The following is a 15,709-nucleotide window of genomic DNA, read 5'->3' as shown; positions in this document are numbered from 1 at the left end:
TAAAAATATAAAATAATATTAAAATATATACATATACATATAATGTATATGCATATACTCTTTGTGAATAAAAAATTGCATCAAATATCAAAGTTTTGTCAACACACTATAATAACAAATGACTTATCTTTAAATTTTCTAGAAATTTCATTTCTGATCATAGTCTTTATCATAGCCTTTTATAATAACAGGCGTTGACAAAAATTTTGAAAAATGCTACAAAACTGAAGATTTAAAATTACTTTTTTTTTTTTTTTTTTTTTAAACATCTTCGCTTCCAACAAGGCTGCAAGCAGCCACTAATTAAAGTTGGAAGTTACTGAAAGAGAAAAGATGAAGATTGTAGAGCAAGATAACGATTGACAGACGACTTAAAAGCTTGCAAATTATATGAGACTTTTGTTGATATATATTTTCATATTAAGTAGGGTGTAATAGTAGTAGTGTAGGGTGTAATGGTTGTAGTGTAGGGTGTAATGGCAGTTTATGTTTTCTAATAAAAATCTCTAATAAAGACAGAAATATAAAAGGAAAATCAAAAAATTATTAAAAGATAATTATATTTTTTGTATTTCAAATTTCATTAAGAATATTAATGTAATATTAAATAATATCAATAACAAGCAGAACCATGACAATGTATATAACTGTACATTAAAAAGATAACTGTATTTTTTTATATGCTTACAGAAACATAACTAAAAAAAAAGGTATCAATGAAAATCACCAAAAATAAGAAATGCCAACTAAAATCGAAACTTGATAGTGTTATCATAAATATGTAAACTATAGCCACTAATATAGATTTAATAACTGAGCTTTCAAGATCATGCAAATTATCCACCAGTTCTTTTTCATCAGTAGAAATATCTCTACAATATTTGCCGTAAGATTATTAATATCATCTACAGGAGTGTTAAGTTGTAGCATCAATTTAGAATGTTGAATATGAATTTTCAATTACACATTTAGCATTTATAAAGTACCTCCAGATCCCTGTTGAAGCTTAGAGAAAGCTTTTTCAAGTGAATCTGTTGAAAACCAACCTAATAAGACATACTTTGCTCCATTACTCAACAAAGTTTCTATAAGATCAATTAGGCCATAACATTTATGTGCTATTGCATTGTAGTTATCTAGCTTAAGCTTTTTTACACGCTTACCTGTAGATTTCATAAAATTTAATAGTTCAGCAATATCTCATAGCAGTTGTAACCGTTGATCACTAACTGAGTGGATTTCTCCACATAATTTATTTCTAAACCGAATGCCAGCACCAGGTTCTTTGACATTAAAAACATTCCAAAAAGAAATAATTTTTTCAATAAATACAGCAGTACCTTCAAACGCTTTATTTTCTCTGGATGCATTCTTAATGCAGCTACTGTTTCTTTGCAAAAAACAGACTAACTAAACTTTACAGATTGTCTCTCTATTGGTTTCTGATAAACTGATCTAGCTGTAAGTTTAGAGAGTTTAAAAGACTATTGCATTCAGTTTTATATAAAGTTTCCAAATTATTCCACTTAGCCAAAGTCAGGGTTCCATTGTGCAAAAATTGAAGCTCGTCAGTCTTTTCTGTCAACCAATTGTTTCATATAGATTTTAAGAGATGTACATAATCATATAAGAAATATATACCTGATATTGTTAACCATGGTTTACTATCAACTATTTTAAACATTTCGAAAAATCGTTGATTTACACAGTTAACATCAGTAATTATTCCTTGTGTCTTACTATTATCAATATTATTTATTGTATCACCAACTTGATGACATTGAGGAAAATAAAGTTCAGAGGAAAGACTTGCAATAAGTTGAGCTCTACATATAAATTCTGGACCTCCAAAAAGACATTAAATCATAAATGATAAAATTGTTTCAGCTACTTTTCAGGGTAGTTTACTGCATGACAAAACAAAGCACCTCATTGGCAAATTAAAAAAGCTTTGATAGAAACCTCATCAATTAAAAGTATGAAAGTTCTTATCAATGGATTTAAATTCATAAAAATACTATTCATGAAATTTAGGTTCTCCATTGAGCTTATTTTTGAAGTCAATCGTGTTAAAGCCCGTATACTTGGCAACTTGTAATCAATTCACAAACGATCATATAAACTTTGCTGCATAGCAAAAGACTCATGCTCTACATATAATATCTAGAGTATATAAAACTTCACCAACATTAACTTTTCAACATTAGGATTAAGGTGCTTAAATAAAATATTTGACTGATGCAAACTTTTTTTAAAATCTAACTGCTTCAAATAAAGCTGATTTTGTTTTTATTAATATTTGTTTACAGTTAAAGATAAAATTTTACAAGTTGTGCCATTATGGTAAGCTTCAAATGAATAGTCATTAAAAATATCTAAAAGAAATAATGGAACACCAAGTTTCTACATTTTTGATTGTATGTGTAAACTTTTTTTATTGAGCTGAAAAACATCATCATTATCACTTAACAAAGATTGAATATTGTCAAACATAAGATCATCCTCATTTAAAAAATCACTTAACTTATCTGGTAAAATGTTTTTAAAAATACTTGAAGTTACAGTTTTTCTAACTTTGCTTGCTGGTGTGGGTAAACAACTAGGCAGAATATTTCTAAAAACAGATAGTAGGTTTAAAAGCTATTGTTTCCCATAGTTGCTTTCAAAAGGTGCATCATCTGGCCAATGCAGTTGACATACTGATGTATAGTCTCAAACAATAAAATCTGTTCTTGGGATAGAATCACTTTATCTTTTTCTTTCCTATGTTTTTTTTGGGAATTTATAAACTGATATTTTTGTTGTAGTTGTGTGATAGTTCAACTTGCAATGAGGTACACAGCATTTTAAAGGCATCTTAATTATTAAAATATCTTATTGTTAGTTCGACAATATTACCTTACAATGTTTACTTTTACGTTTTGAAATTACACTATCTAATTTATAAACCGATCAAATTTATAAGATTTTTCAAAAAATGGTGAACGCTAACTTTTGTCTAAAGTTAAAAGATAAAAATGTAAACGTAATATTAGAAATCGGCCTTCAGTTAATCAACTTTATTTATGTTAAAGCCTGTTATTATAGAAGGTCGCGGTCTTTATAAATGAAACACAGCATAAAAAGAAAAGAATTTGGTAACTGATTTTCTGCTATTTTATATATAAAAATACATATATAAAATAAATAACATTATATACATACATATATGTACTTACATACATACATACATACATACATACATACATACATACATACATAATCTAATTTTCAAGTAAAAAATGTAAAATAATAAAACGTTGAATGTAAAATTTAGTTTTAAAGGAATGTAAATTAGTTTTGCAATTTTATTTAAAGAAATTTTTTTATTATCATTTGCTAACTAATTCATTACGTAAAACATCTCTCTCAGTCATAAAACATCTCCCTCATAGATTATGATATGCAAAAGCATTTTTTTTTAATAAAACGGAAGAAGTGTTTTTGATTAGAAGAACTCTTTTTTTTTTAATTTTTTCATTTCAATTCACCTCCCCATGGCCATGAAGGCCACTACTGTTGAGGGAGGCTACTTTGGTTGTGGTTACAACCCTTTTTCAACTCTATCACTCTGAAACACAAACCTTCACAAACCAGACTGCAGTGCTGAGAAACAAGTAGAGTGCAGTACTACCAAGGACCTGGTGGGGATTGAACTTGGAACTTCTCGCTTATGAGGCGAGCGCTCTACCACTACACTACTACCCTATTTATGATTTAAAATACATTTTCACAAATGTAGTAAAAATTTTTTGCTTCTTACTATTTCTATACCGTTTTCCATATTCCATATTGCAGAAATTCTTTTGACATAACACATTTATAAACATAAACTACGATTACTTTTGCTTTTATTTACATTTATTTTATTGACAACTGATAAAATCTATCTATAAATTGTTTATAATCTTTATTAAAAATACTACATTAAATACGTGAAAATTCAAATAAATAAATTGTAATAAACAAAATATTATGTAAAGATTGTTTTTAATTATAAATTATAAAAAAATATAATCTTATTAATCAAATAACAAAATCAGATTCTATCAGTAACTTTTGTTATTAATTTTAAATGATTTTTAACACAGTGTTAAATTAAATTAAATTACAATGCGGTACTTTAAAATACTTTTAAAATATCAATAGTTTTCAGCCTCCTGTAACAAATAAAATGTTAAAAATTATAACACATTAAATACAAAGGGTTTTAAAGTATTTGTAAATTATTTTTTTATATTTGTCAAGACTTTGATGTTGTAAAAACAAACTTTTTAAATAAAATAAGCGTTTAATTTAAGTGAAAATACCAATAGCATATATATTGGCATGTGGTTTATCTGAAAGTAGAAAAATCAATGTTATCAATCATTTACATTATTACTTTTATTTACGCAAACCATTTCTAGTCTACACTTAGTCATATATAGGAAAATGAAACTTACCCATAAAATAGGAAAAGGTTAGCAGGCAACTAACATTAACAAACTGGTTAATTTCAGTTGTCTTTCTGGCAACCAAAAAAAGTCCAAGAGCACACCCCTGATATGTATATGTATATATATATTTATATGTGTGTGTATCATATATATGTATATATATATGTACCCTATATATATATATATATATATATATATATATATATATATATATATATATATATATATATATATATATATATATATATATATATATATATACATGCATACATACATTCATACATATACATATATATATATATATATATATATATATATATATATATACATACATACATACATACATACATACATACATACATACATACATATATATACATATATATATATATATATATATATATATATATATATATATATATATATATATATATATATATATATATATATATATATATATATATATATATATATATATATATATATATATATATATATCAAGTGAGATGACTGTATTTGAAACACACCAGACGCGTACAAGGAATAAATTTGGTATGTATAAATACAAATGGTATATAAATCAGACCCGTAGCCTGATCTAAATACCATTTCTTTAAAGGGGGAGCACTTTTTCAAGAGGTGCCAAAAATAAAATAAAAATAAAGACGCACAAGGGCAATTGTTTTTGGAATCTATATTCACCTATTTTTTGATAGGATTTTGTATAAATTTAATAAAATCATTAATTATATCTTTTATATTTTTAATATGGTTTCGCCTTGTCCTTTTTTGTTTTATACTAACAAATTTTGAATATATGTTTAATTTCAATTTTTTAGTGGCCAAACAGGACAAAGTGCAGGGGAGCACATGCCCCCCTCGCTCCCACCCTGCCTATGGGCCTGGCTTAAATGGGTTTTACTAAAAACTCGTTTATTTATTTTAAAATAGCATGTGAAGAAACTAAATTATGGAAAAAATATTAAACAATATTTGCATTTTTAAATCACAAATATTTTCCATAAGAATGAATTGTTTTCAGCAGCATGTCATCTTTTTCAATTTTTTCTGCAAATTCTGAGCAGCTATATTTTCTTAAATTAAATTTAACGAACAAAACAGCTGCCAAAATTTTCATTGTAAGTTGGGATTTCCCTTCCATTCAAATATCATTGGCAATCAAAAACAATCGCTCTACGGAAGTGTTTGTACCTGGCAAACATAAAGCGGCTTCCACCAATTTTAACAAACTCTTTTAAGGAATGTGATTATTTTCTAAATGAGAAAAAATTTCAACCTATCGCTTGTGACATTCAACAGACTGTGAGTTCCAAGAAGAAAATTTTTCCTTTGTGCAATATAAATTAGTTCTCTGAATTTCGTTGAACATTTCATTGTCATCAAATGTGATTTCTATTGATTTTTTCAAAAAAGTTATAGTTTCAACAATTTCAATCCACTCAACTTTACAGTTAAGTAAAGACCACTCATCGTTTTACTCTAGACACTGTAAAAAATGTCTACTTTCAGAAATTGGTTTTTCAAATGATGACTGTTTTCTTTGGTAACTTGCAAATGCTGTCTTACCATGAAAGGCAGAAATTTTTCTTCTTTTCTAGATTTTATCTGGTCTTTCAAATCTTTTACTACTAAGGCAACTTCAGCAGCAGAAATATCATCTTTTTCAATTTTTTTTACCGTGTTATAAAAAACATTGACTTGACTGAGAACAAAAAACAATACTATTTCACCCATTTCGTTATTGAAAAAGTCTAATAAAAGTTTCGGACAATTTTCTAAGCTTAAAAAGTATGATCTTAGTGGCTGATATAACTTAAGCACTCTTTTGATAGCTGGTCAACCAACGAACTTTTGAGAATCCTGGCAATTTTTGATATTCCACACCAGCCTCATTGCAGAAATTTTCTAAACTAGAAACTCGAACAATAAAATAAATTTGAGGAACAATTATCTCCACATCAATAGATAAACAACCAGATGCAGCGTTTATTGCGTTTGATAAAATATGAGCGTTGCAACCGATACCAATGATTTCACAGTTTAGCTTAATGATTAATTTTTGTGAATATTGTTTTGTTTTGTTTTAAACCTTCGAAATAGGTATTGGTGTTGTCTGCAAAAATAGTAAAAACTTTTGAAGAAATATTGTTAGCACTAATGCATTTAAAGATAACTTCTGATAAATTATCTGATGTTTCTCCATTTATGCAATCCATGTTATTCAACTGAATTTGCACTCCCTCTTTAACATCAAAATAACAAGCCAACATTGGATACATTTTAACGTCCTTGTGGCTTGATGCATTAGAAAGAATTGATACACATAATGCTTTTAATAAAGCACTTTCTGTGTTAGTTTCACAATATTTCTTGAACATGTTTACAATTATTGCTTCACATTTTGTATGCGCACAAGCAAATCTTAGATTATATAACTTCTTAATTAGCTTTGATGTACAATCAACACTTCTAAAGCTATGATTGTGTGGAATGCAGTTGTTCCTTCTTGAATGGCTAATATATTTTTATTTTAACCAAAGCTCTGACTCTTCATCAACTTTGTGATTTTGTTTGACGATATAGAAGCATCCAATGCCATTTTGTGTTTGATAGATTTGCAATGATCTTCAATTGCAGACCGTCCACGACTACTAATGTCAAATAGGTTTTGACAAATAGTACATTTGAGGAGCTCATCTTTGATCTGCGTTAAGAAAGGAAACATTTTCTTTAAATTATGATTAAACGTGTTTAACCTTCTCTTCTTACTATTCATTTTTTAAATTTGATGTATAAGTATGTACATTTTTAAAATTTGATGTATAAGTATGTACAAATAGTTTTGTTTTTTTTGATGTGCAAATAGTTATAAAAACCTTAAACTTTTTTATGAACTTCTAATAATAATAAATTGCATTTACAATAATTAGGGAAAAAAGACATTACAAGGCAATCAAAATTTGCTTAAAACAAGCACATTTTCTTTGTTGTAGTTGAAAAATTATTTGAAGTAATTTTTTATTATCTTCACATCATTCAGTAAGTTTTTCAAACATGTGTCAAAAACTCAAGATGTTTCTAAAACATTTGTGGTCATCTACAATTATTTTAAAATTTACTAAAAATTTAAAAAAATTTACGAAAAGTTTAAGCAATAGTAAAGTTTGCATAAATTATGCTGCATAAATTTACTATTGCTTTTATTGCTATTTTTTTTTTTAATTTATTTTTTTACTATTTTTTTTACTTTTTTTTTTAAATTTGGTTTTTTAAATTTATTTTTTTAGACTTTTGTTGTTCAACTTTTCACATAAGTGACAACTTTTGATTTATTAACTATCGTACTTTAAACTTTGATTGAATCTTATCTCTTGCAAAGTTGACCAGACCTACTTGCTCTTTGTGAAACTAATTTGAGTTCAGCTGTCTCATCATGTGATCTTAGCATTGAAAGGTTATCTTCCTTTAATTCATAAATACTCCAATAATCACATGCTTGGCCTGAGCATTTACATTCATAAGAATTCACCCATTTGTCGTGAAACTAGGTTTGAATCCACAGACTATTCTTTCATGTGCTTTCGTTTTTCACCACTTCACTCTATCACCTTTCTCTTTGTTCTATATTGCTCTCCTTCATCTCAAACTGCACTTTTTTCGATGTTATTTCTGATCATATTGACCAAGCTCTCTCTCTTTATCCATCAGCTAATATAGGTGTTGTTGGTGACTTTAATGCTCATCACACTGAATGGCTTGGCTCTAGTGTCAGTGATTCTGCAGGCATTAAAGCCCACAACTTTTGCCTTTCTCAATTCCTAACTCAAATAGTCAACTTTCCAACTCACTTTACAGACAACCTGAATCATTTACCTTCTCTTCTTGACTGATATCTTGTTTCTGATCCTAGTCCTGTGCTTAGTTTCTTCAAATTCAACCTTAGGTGCTCCTGATCACAGTTTGGTCTCTCTAAAACTAATATCTAATTCTTCTTCATCATCTGAATCCCCCTATCATGGTACCACTTATAATTACCTTAAAGCAGACTGGGATTCTTTCCATGATTTTCTTCGTGATAGCCCTTGGGTAGAAATTATTCATCTTCCTGTCGACAAATGTGCTTACTACATAACTTCGTGGATTCAGGCTGGCATGGAATCTTTTATTCACTCTTGACGATTCCAGGTTGAACCACTCTCCTCCATAGTTTTCCTCACATTGTGCTGCTGCGATTGCGAATTGAAACCATTACTTCCATATCTATCAGCAAAACAATTCTCCAGAAAACAGACGTCTGTTTATTATTGCTAGAAACAATTGTAAAAAGGTTTTGTCTAATGCCAAAGCCCGCTACATTCAGGTCATGAAATGTCATATCTTATCTCAAAAATTAGGCTCTCGTGACTTCTGGAGAATCTTTAACTGCATTAATAATAAAGGCAAATCCTTAATTCCACCTCTCTTGTATGGTTCAGACTTTGTCACCTCACCTAAAGACAAAGGTGAATTGTTTGCTAAAAACTTTTCGTCAATATCATCTCTTAATTCCACTAGTTGTGTTCTACCTGATATTGCCAACAAACATATTGATCCATTGCTTGACATTCGTATCACTCCAGCTTCTGTATCTAAAGTGATTTCCTGCCTAGACTCTTCTACAGCTTATGGCCCAAACAACATACCTGTTATTGTATTGCAGAGGTGTTCTCCGAAGCTGTCGTCTATACTCTCAAAACTATTCAACAAGTGCTTATCAGAGTCTTGTTTTCCAGCCTGCTGGAAAGCGGCATCTGTTATCCCTATCTTTAAAAATTCTGGAGAGCAATCTGATTTGTCTAACTACCGTCCCATTAGTCTTTTTCCTATCATAAGCAAGGTTTTGGAATCTTTAATTAACAAACACTTAACTTCTCATCTTGAATCTAATAACTTACTTTCTGACCATCAGTATGGATTTTGATCTTCTTGTTCTCCAGCTGATTTGTTAACAGTAACAACTGATAGGTTTTATTGTGCATTAGATAAAAGTGGAGAGGTTAAGGCCATTGCTGTTGACATTTCAAAAGCTTTTAATAAAGTTTGGCATGCTGGTCTTCTCCATAAGTTTTCTTCTTATGGTGTATCTGGCAACATCTTCAAGATTATTGAATCCTTCCTTTCCAATCGTAGTATAAAAGTTGTCCTTGATGGACAGCACTCTTCTCCTAAATTCTGTAACTTCAGGGTTCTATCCTTGGCCCTATACTCTTTTTAATTTACATTAACGATCTTCCAGATATTCTCACACCTAATGTGGCATTGTTTGCTGATGATACTACCATTTATTCTTGTCATGATAAGAAGCCAACAGTCTCTGATTGCTTGGAAGGGACATTTGAGCTTGAAAAGGATCTCACTTTTGCTTCAGCATGGGGCTCACAGTGGCTGGTGAACTTTAATTCTGTTAAAACTCATTTTTTTTCAGCCAATCGTTCCCACAATAATTTAGATCGTTTTATATTTATGAACGGTAATGTACTCGATGAGTCATCCACTCTTCATCTTCTAGAATTAACTCTTACATCAAATCTTTCTTGGAAACCATATATCAAATCTGTTGCAAAATTAGCATCTGCTAAGGTTGCATCCCTTTATCAAGCTCGTCACTTTCTTACTCCGGATTCTATTCTTTATCTCTATAAATCTCAAATCCGGCCTTGTATGGAATACTGTTGCCATATCTGGGATGGATCTTCTAATGATGCCCTTTCTCTCTTTGACAAGGTACAAAAACGCATTGTAAACATAGTTTGACCTGCTCTTGCAGCCAACCTCCAACCTCTATCACATCGTCGTAATGTCACTTCTCTTTCTCTTTTCTACAAATACTTTAATGGGCACTGCTCTAAAGAGCTAGCGTCTCTTGTGCCATCTACTAAAATTCATTCTCGTGTTACTTGTCATTCAATTAAGCTTTTGATAAAGTTTGACATGCTGGTTTTCTCCATAAGCTTAACTCTTGTTCATCTTGTTTTTTTCCGCGAATGTCAGTTTTTTTCCTCAAATACCAGTTCTTTGGAATTCGCTTCCTTCATCTTGCTTTACTGATTCATATAATTTGCAAACCTTTAAGTTGTCTGTCAATCGTTATCTTGCTCTACAATCTTCATCTTTTCTCTTCCAGTAACTTCCAACTTTAATTAGTGGTCGCTTGCAGCCTTGTTTGAAGCGAAGATGTTTAAAAAAAAAAAAACTCCTCTTTAAGCTATCTACCTACAAACCCACTTTGATTGAATAGAAGTGTTCTTCGATATTACTTGTAACTCAAATACCAAAAAATACTGTTTACTCTGACAAACTGTGAATATTTGGATGTTTGCTGGTTTCAATAATTACTTGATTTCTGAGAGAAGTATAGTAGAAAAGTTTAAATCTCTATACAGCAAATACAAAGTTTTGTGCAAAAGTAAAATCTTTCAAATCAAAAAGCAAATTTTTGAATGCCACAAAACTGTAAAATGACTTTTACAATATGGTAGAGCAATTGTTTGACATCAGTGTAAAGACTTTGAGAAGAAGTTAAGACACCATGAATCAATGCCTCGTAATACTTGTGCTTTACAAGAGGATTTAGCCTTCTTAGATGATCAAAGGTATTTTTTGCTTAAATTTTTTTGCAAAGATTTAACCTATTGAAATGACATCTATTAATTTTTCCCAAATATAAAAAATCATTTTTTTGAGAACGTTTGTTTTTTTATTCAAATTTTACTTTTGCTAAGTGTTTTAACAACTTTTGCAAAGAACTAACAGAAATAAGATCATATCTTCTAAAACTGACACAGAATATGAAGCAAGGTTTCAGAGAAAGACTGATAGATGCAAGAGGAAAGAGGAATACAAAGATCAAGCACAGAAGAGCAATGATTAAATAATTCGTGATAATAAAGAGGAAATTGGTGAAAAAAAGCAATGGGACCATAACTGTTTTCTTAACAATGGTATAGATTTTGATTTCGCAGATGAGGAATCTACAAAACCTAAAAAAAACAAGAGCTGAATCACAATTAGGGAATATACAAGTATAATTGTTTAACACATAAAAATATTTATTTCAACTTGTAATTAAATAAAATAAGATAATATAAACAATTTTTTCTAATATTGCACGGGCATTTTAGGTAAAATTATTAATTTTTTGAAGTAAATGTATAGCTGAGCTAAAAATCTTTATATTAATTTAGATGCTGGAAGTGTAATTGCTGAGTCAGAAGTTTTGTCCCAAATAAAAATGTTAACTTTCACGAAGCAAGCTCAAAAAGTAGGCATCAGTTTAGAGCATCATACTTCAGAGTAAAAATGGAGATAACCAGTGAGGGTCTAATTACAGCAATAACTTCCACCAGTATAAGGGTCGGTCTTAGCATTCAGGATCAAACCCTTCTTATTGCAAGCTTAGTAAACTATTTAGGAGGAGATGTTTAACAACTAAAGTTAAATGGAGAATCTATCAGAAAGCGACGTTACAGATTTTTAGATTAGGAAGGAGGCCAGATACGTAATGAATATATTGATTTAAAGGTTAATGAGACATTAGTTTTACATTTTGATGGTAAAATTTTAAAGCATTTGAGGAGAACACTAGACAGGCAACTACTGCAGATAGACTATCAGTATCTGTAACTACCTTGGAGTTTGAAACCAAAGATGATCTTTTACTTGGTGGCCAACTGATAGTGGTAAGGGAATCGATATAACTATAAGTATTATGAATCTCCAAGAATAATTTGAAATTTGTGACTATATTGTAGGATACTGTTCTGACACCGCAATAAGTAACACTGGATGGAAATCTGGTGCAATAACTATTATGGCAAGATTTCTTGGTAAACCATTTCTTTGGTTATTATGTGGACACCATATTGCCGAGATAAATATTACTTCAGCTTTTAAGGCAATTTCAAAGAAAACGTCTAAAGCCCCTGCAAATAAGTTGCTAAAAGATTTTCAGAAGAAACAGATAACATAATTTTATCCAAAAGTTTCAGCCAATGGTGCTGTAGAAAAGTTCAAATGATTTCCTGAATGAATTCCTAATTGCTGGCATTGATCTCTGCAAACTCTATTTGAAGTCTAAAAAAGTTTGTAACTAAAGCACTAGAACATCAAATCTTTCCCGGGTATGTAATGATAATATAAAATGAATTAGTGTTTCCATAAATATACCTTTTTTTCAAGGATATTAAATAAAAATAAGAATATTTTAGGAATGATTGTAGACATTTTGTTGAATATTTGGCGTATTAAATGAACATTAAATCTGAGAAATTTATGGCCTATGCAATATACTTTCTAATGCTCGATATGACATCCACAATCATTGAATATCTGACTCCTGAAAAGAAACATATGGTCTCAAGGGTAGCATTTATTGTTGCTATTTATTATGGACCTGCCTTTTATTAAATCAGGCAAAGCAGAGCATGCCATTCTAAATGATTTTAATGCATTCAAAATTGCTAAAACAATTAAAACAGAATGGGATTATGAAGTTGGAAACTCACTTCAGAAAAGTATGAGTAACCACTATCCCACTAAGCATGAGTAACCACTGTCCCACTAACAGATGGATAATTCCATGTATTAGTGGGACAGTCATTTCAGTCACCCCTTGGATTTTATTTAAACTTTAATTAGTGATACCTATTAATGAAACATTAAAAAATGCAAAATTTGAGCTCTTAAATCCAAACGGTTCAAAATTTATGTTTTGAAATTCAGCCTAAAACGTTACTTTTTTTATGAAGTTGGCCATTATGGATTTTGTAGTTGTACTTTTAATTGAATAATTTAAGATCTAGTGGAAGAATGTGGCTAAAAATTGGTACTTGACCAGTTTTGAGGGTGCTGAATTCAAAAATGTAGATAAAATAGCGAAATTTAACATTTTTGATGGTTATTTTTTGATTTTAAAATTATCAGTCAAGTTTTTTGTTCTGTTACCATAGCTTTCATCAATACCCGGAGTTGCCCAAGTCTCATGGATTCAATTTTTTTTTCAAATGAAGTAGGTGATCCTAGGATACCTTTATAAAAAAAAATGGTTAAAAGCATAATAAAGATATCTCGTTTTGAAATTTAGGCAAAATTCTATTCTATTTATATTTATTTGGCCTCTATTCTCTATTATATAGATTTTATAGCGATACTTATTGTGTGAATAATTTAAGTTCCAGTAAAGAAATATGACTGAAAATTTGTACCTGACCATTTTTAAAGGTGTTGAATGCAAAGATGAAGAGAAATTAACCCAATTCCTAATATTTTAGAACAATTAGTCTTTTTTTTCTTCTTGTAACCATAATTTGCAGTTCACTTATTTCTGGAGTTGCCTTACTCTCATCGTGAAATAAGATGTTTTGGAAAAGGTTAGGTCTCTGAAAGAAAATAAAAAATTATATTGCTTTGCATAACTTGCATATTTATGATCAATATTTTCAAAAGTAAACATGGAAATATAATTTACTATACAACACATTGAAAAAATAATTTCTTTTTTTATTATTCTAAAAATTAGGTATTATTTCAAAATATTGGTTGCATGCTAAAATTTTAGGTTACATGCTCAAATCTTGTGTTAAAAAATAAGAAACTAAAATGCAAACTTTTTTGAAAAATATTAAAAACCTGCTTTATTGAAAAAAGCTCAAAAATAAAAATGAAAAGGAATAACCAAATATTACTAAAATTGAAGTTTATATCATTTAAATAACGAAAGTAAAAAATAAATCAACTTTCACTGAAAAGATAAAACTTGTTCAAATAGAGTTTCATCTTCTTTTAAGATTTGGTACTGACGCCCAGAAGATGTTGAAGGTTTTTTAACAAGAGAAATGACATTTATTCTTGGCGCCCAGCAATTATCATCCTGCTTTGGCAAGTAGTACGACTGACTTGGATAATGTGGATGCATAAACTTTACCATAAAATCATCATTCTATTTATCAACTTCAGAAACCATACCAAGCCAGTAAAAATTGTCATAATTGCAAAATAGGTATTGTGAAATCACAATATTGTCAATTTTATTAATTTCATATTTTTGTTTTTTGAGGAAGTCAAATGTTAGAGCAAAATCAACATCTTCAGATACCCTTTTCATTTTTATAATTGAATGAGATGGTATAAGTCTCAGATGACTTTCTTACTAGCTATTTCTACTAACTATTTCTTCAGCAGTGACGTACACAAACGTAATCCCACTGATTGACTTTTGACAGTATTCAAACATTGATTGAGAAGACTGTATATGACCTGTGGTTGGACTCTGCAAGCTAGCTGTTGCAACAAGCCTTTTAACAGTGCCACCTATTCCATCGCATGGAGATATGCTATGGCTTGTTGCAAAGAAATTCCAGATGCAACAAACAGAAAAATCTCGAGTGTGGTGACATAAATTGTAAAAATGTTTGCAGTTTTTATACTGCCCTGCACAGCCATCAGAAAAATAATGAGTTTTTGTATTTATGGGACAAAGATGAGTTTTTATATGATTAATGGTTTTATGCATAACTTCATTGATAAATCCAATATCATCATTCAAATCACCTGAAATTACACAAAAAGAAGATATTTCCAATTTCACTTTCTTCTAGTAGATGACAACTGGATGAAGGGAACATTGACTATTGCTCCAATGGTAACTCTGTATCTTGTCTTGTAGTGTAATTCTCTGCAAAATGTGCCAGTACAATAACCTCATCAATACTAACTGTTTCTTTGAGATGCTTTAGATAGCTAGATTTTGATTTTGCTATAAATGAATGAGAATTAATATTATCAAGTTTTTCACACAGGAGCTCTATGAATTCATTTAATGGAAGTTTTATTGTTAATAGTTCAGTTCTATCTGTTGTTGTCCACTGTTTGAAATCCACTGACTGTTTATTTTCATCACTGTCATATTACTTTTTTGGATCATCATTTTGTGTGAGATGCTGGAAATAATTTTGGGCAGCTAGTATACCAGGACAACTATTGCATCGGTGAATCATGCAAACTTTAGATTTTCTGCTGCAGACAATCTTTTCAATGATTTTATGGTAAGATGTTTCAAAGCCTATAGCACTCAACATTAATTTAACATTTTGGTGTATTGTACACACCCAAACAAAATGTGTACCTTTTGAACCAGCAAGGATCCAGCATTTAGGCCGAAGACTGCAAAATTT

General features: G+C 29.8%; 1 protein-coding gene across 1 annotated transcript in view; it reads right to left on the bottom strand.

Annotated features, from left to right (window-relative positions):
* Positions 1–15,709, bottom strand: part of LOC136092474 (E3 ubiquitin-protein ligase RNF31-like) — a 126,710-nt gene that overhangs the window by 8,621 nt on the left and 102,380 nt on the right. The gene's annotated exons all lie outside the window — the stretch shown is intronic.

Source organism: Hydra vulgaris, chromosome 15 (assembly GCF_038396675.1).
Source record: "Hydra vulgaris chromosome 15, alternate assembly HydraT2T_AEP".
NCBI classification, from domain to species: Eukaryota; Metazoa; Cnidaria; class Hydrozoa; order Anthoathecata; family Hydridae; genus Hydra; species Hydra vulgaris.
The sequence above is the reverse complement of the archived record's forward strand: the minus strand, read 5'-3'. Positions and strand labels throughout refer to the sequence as shown.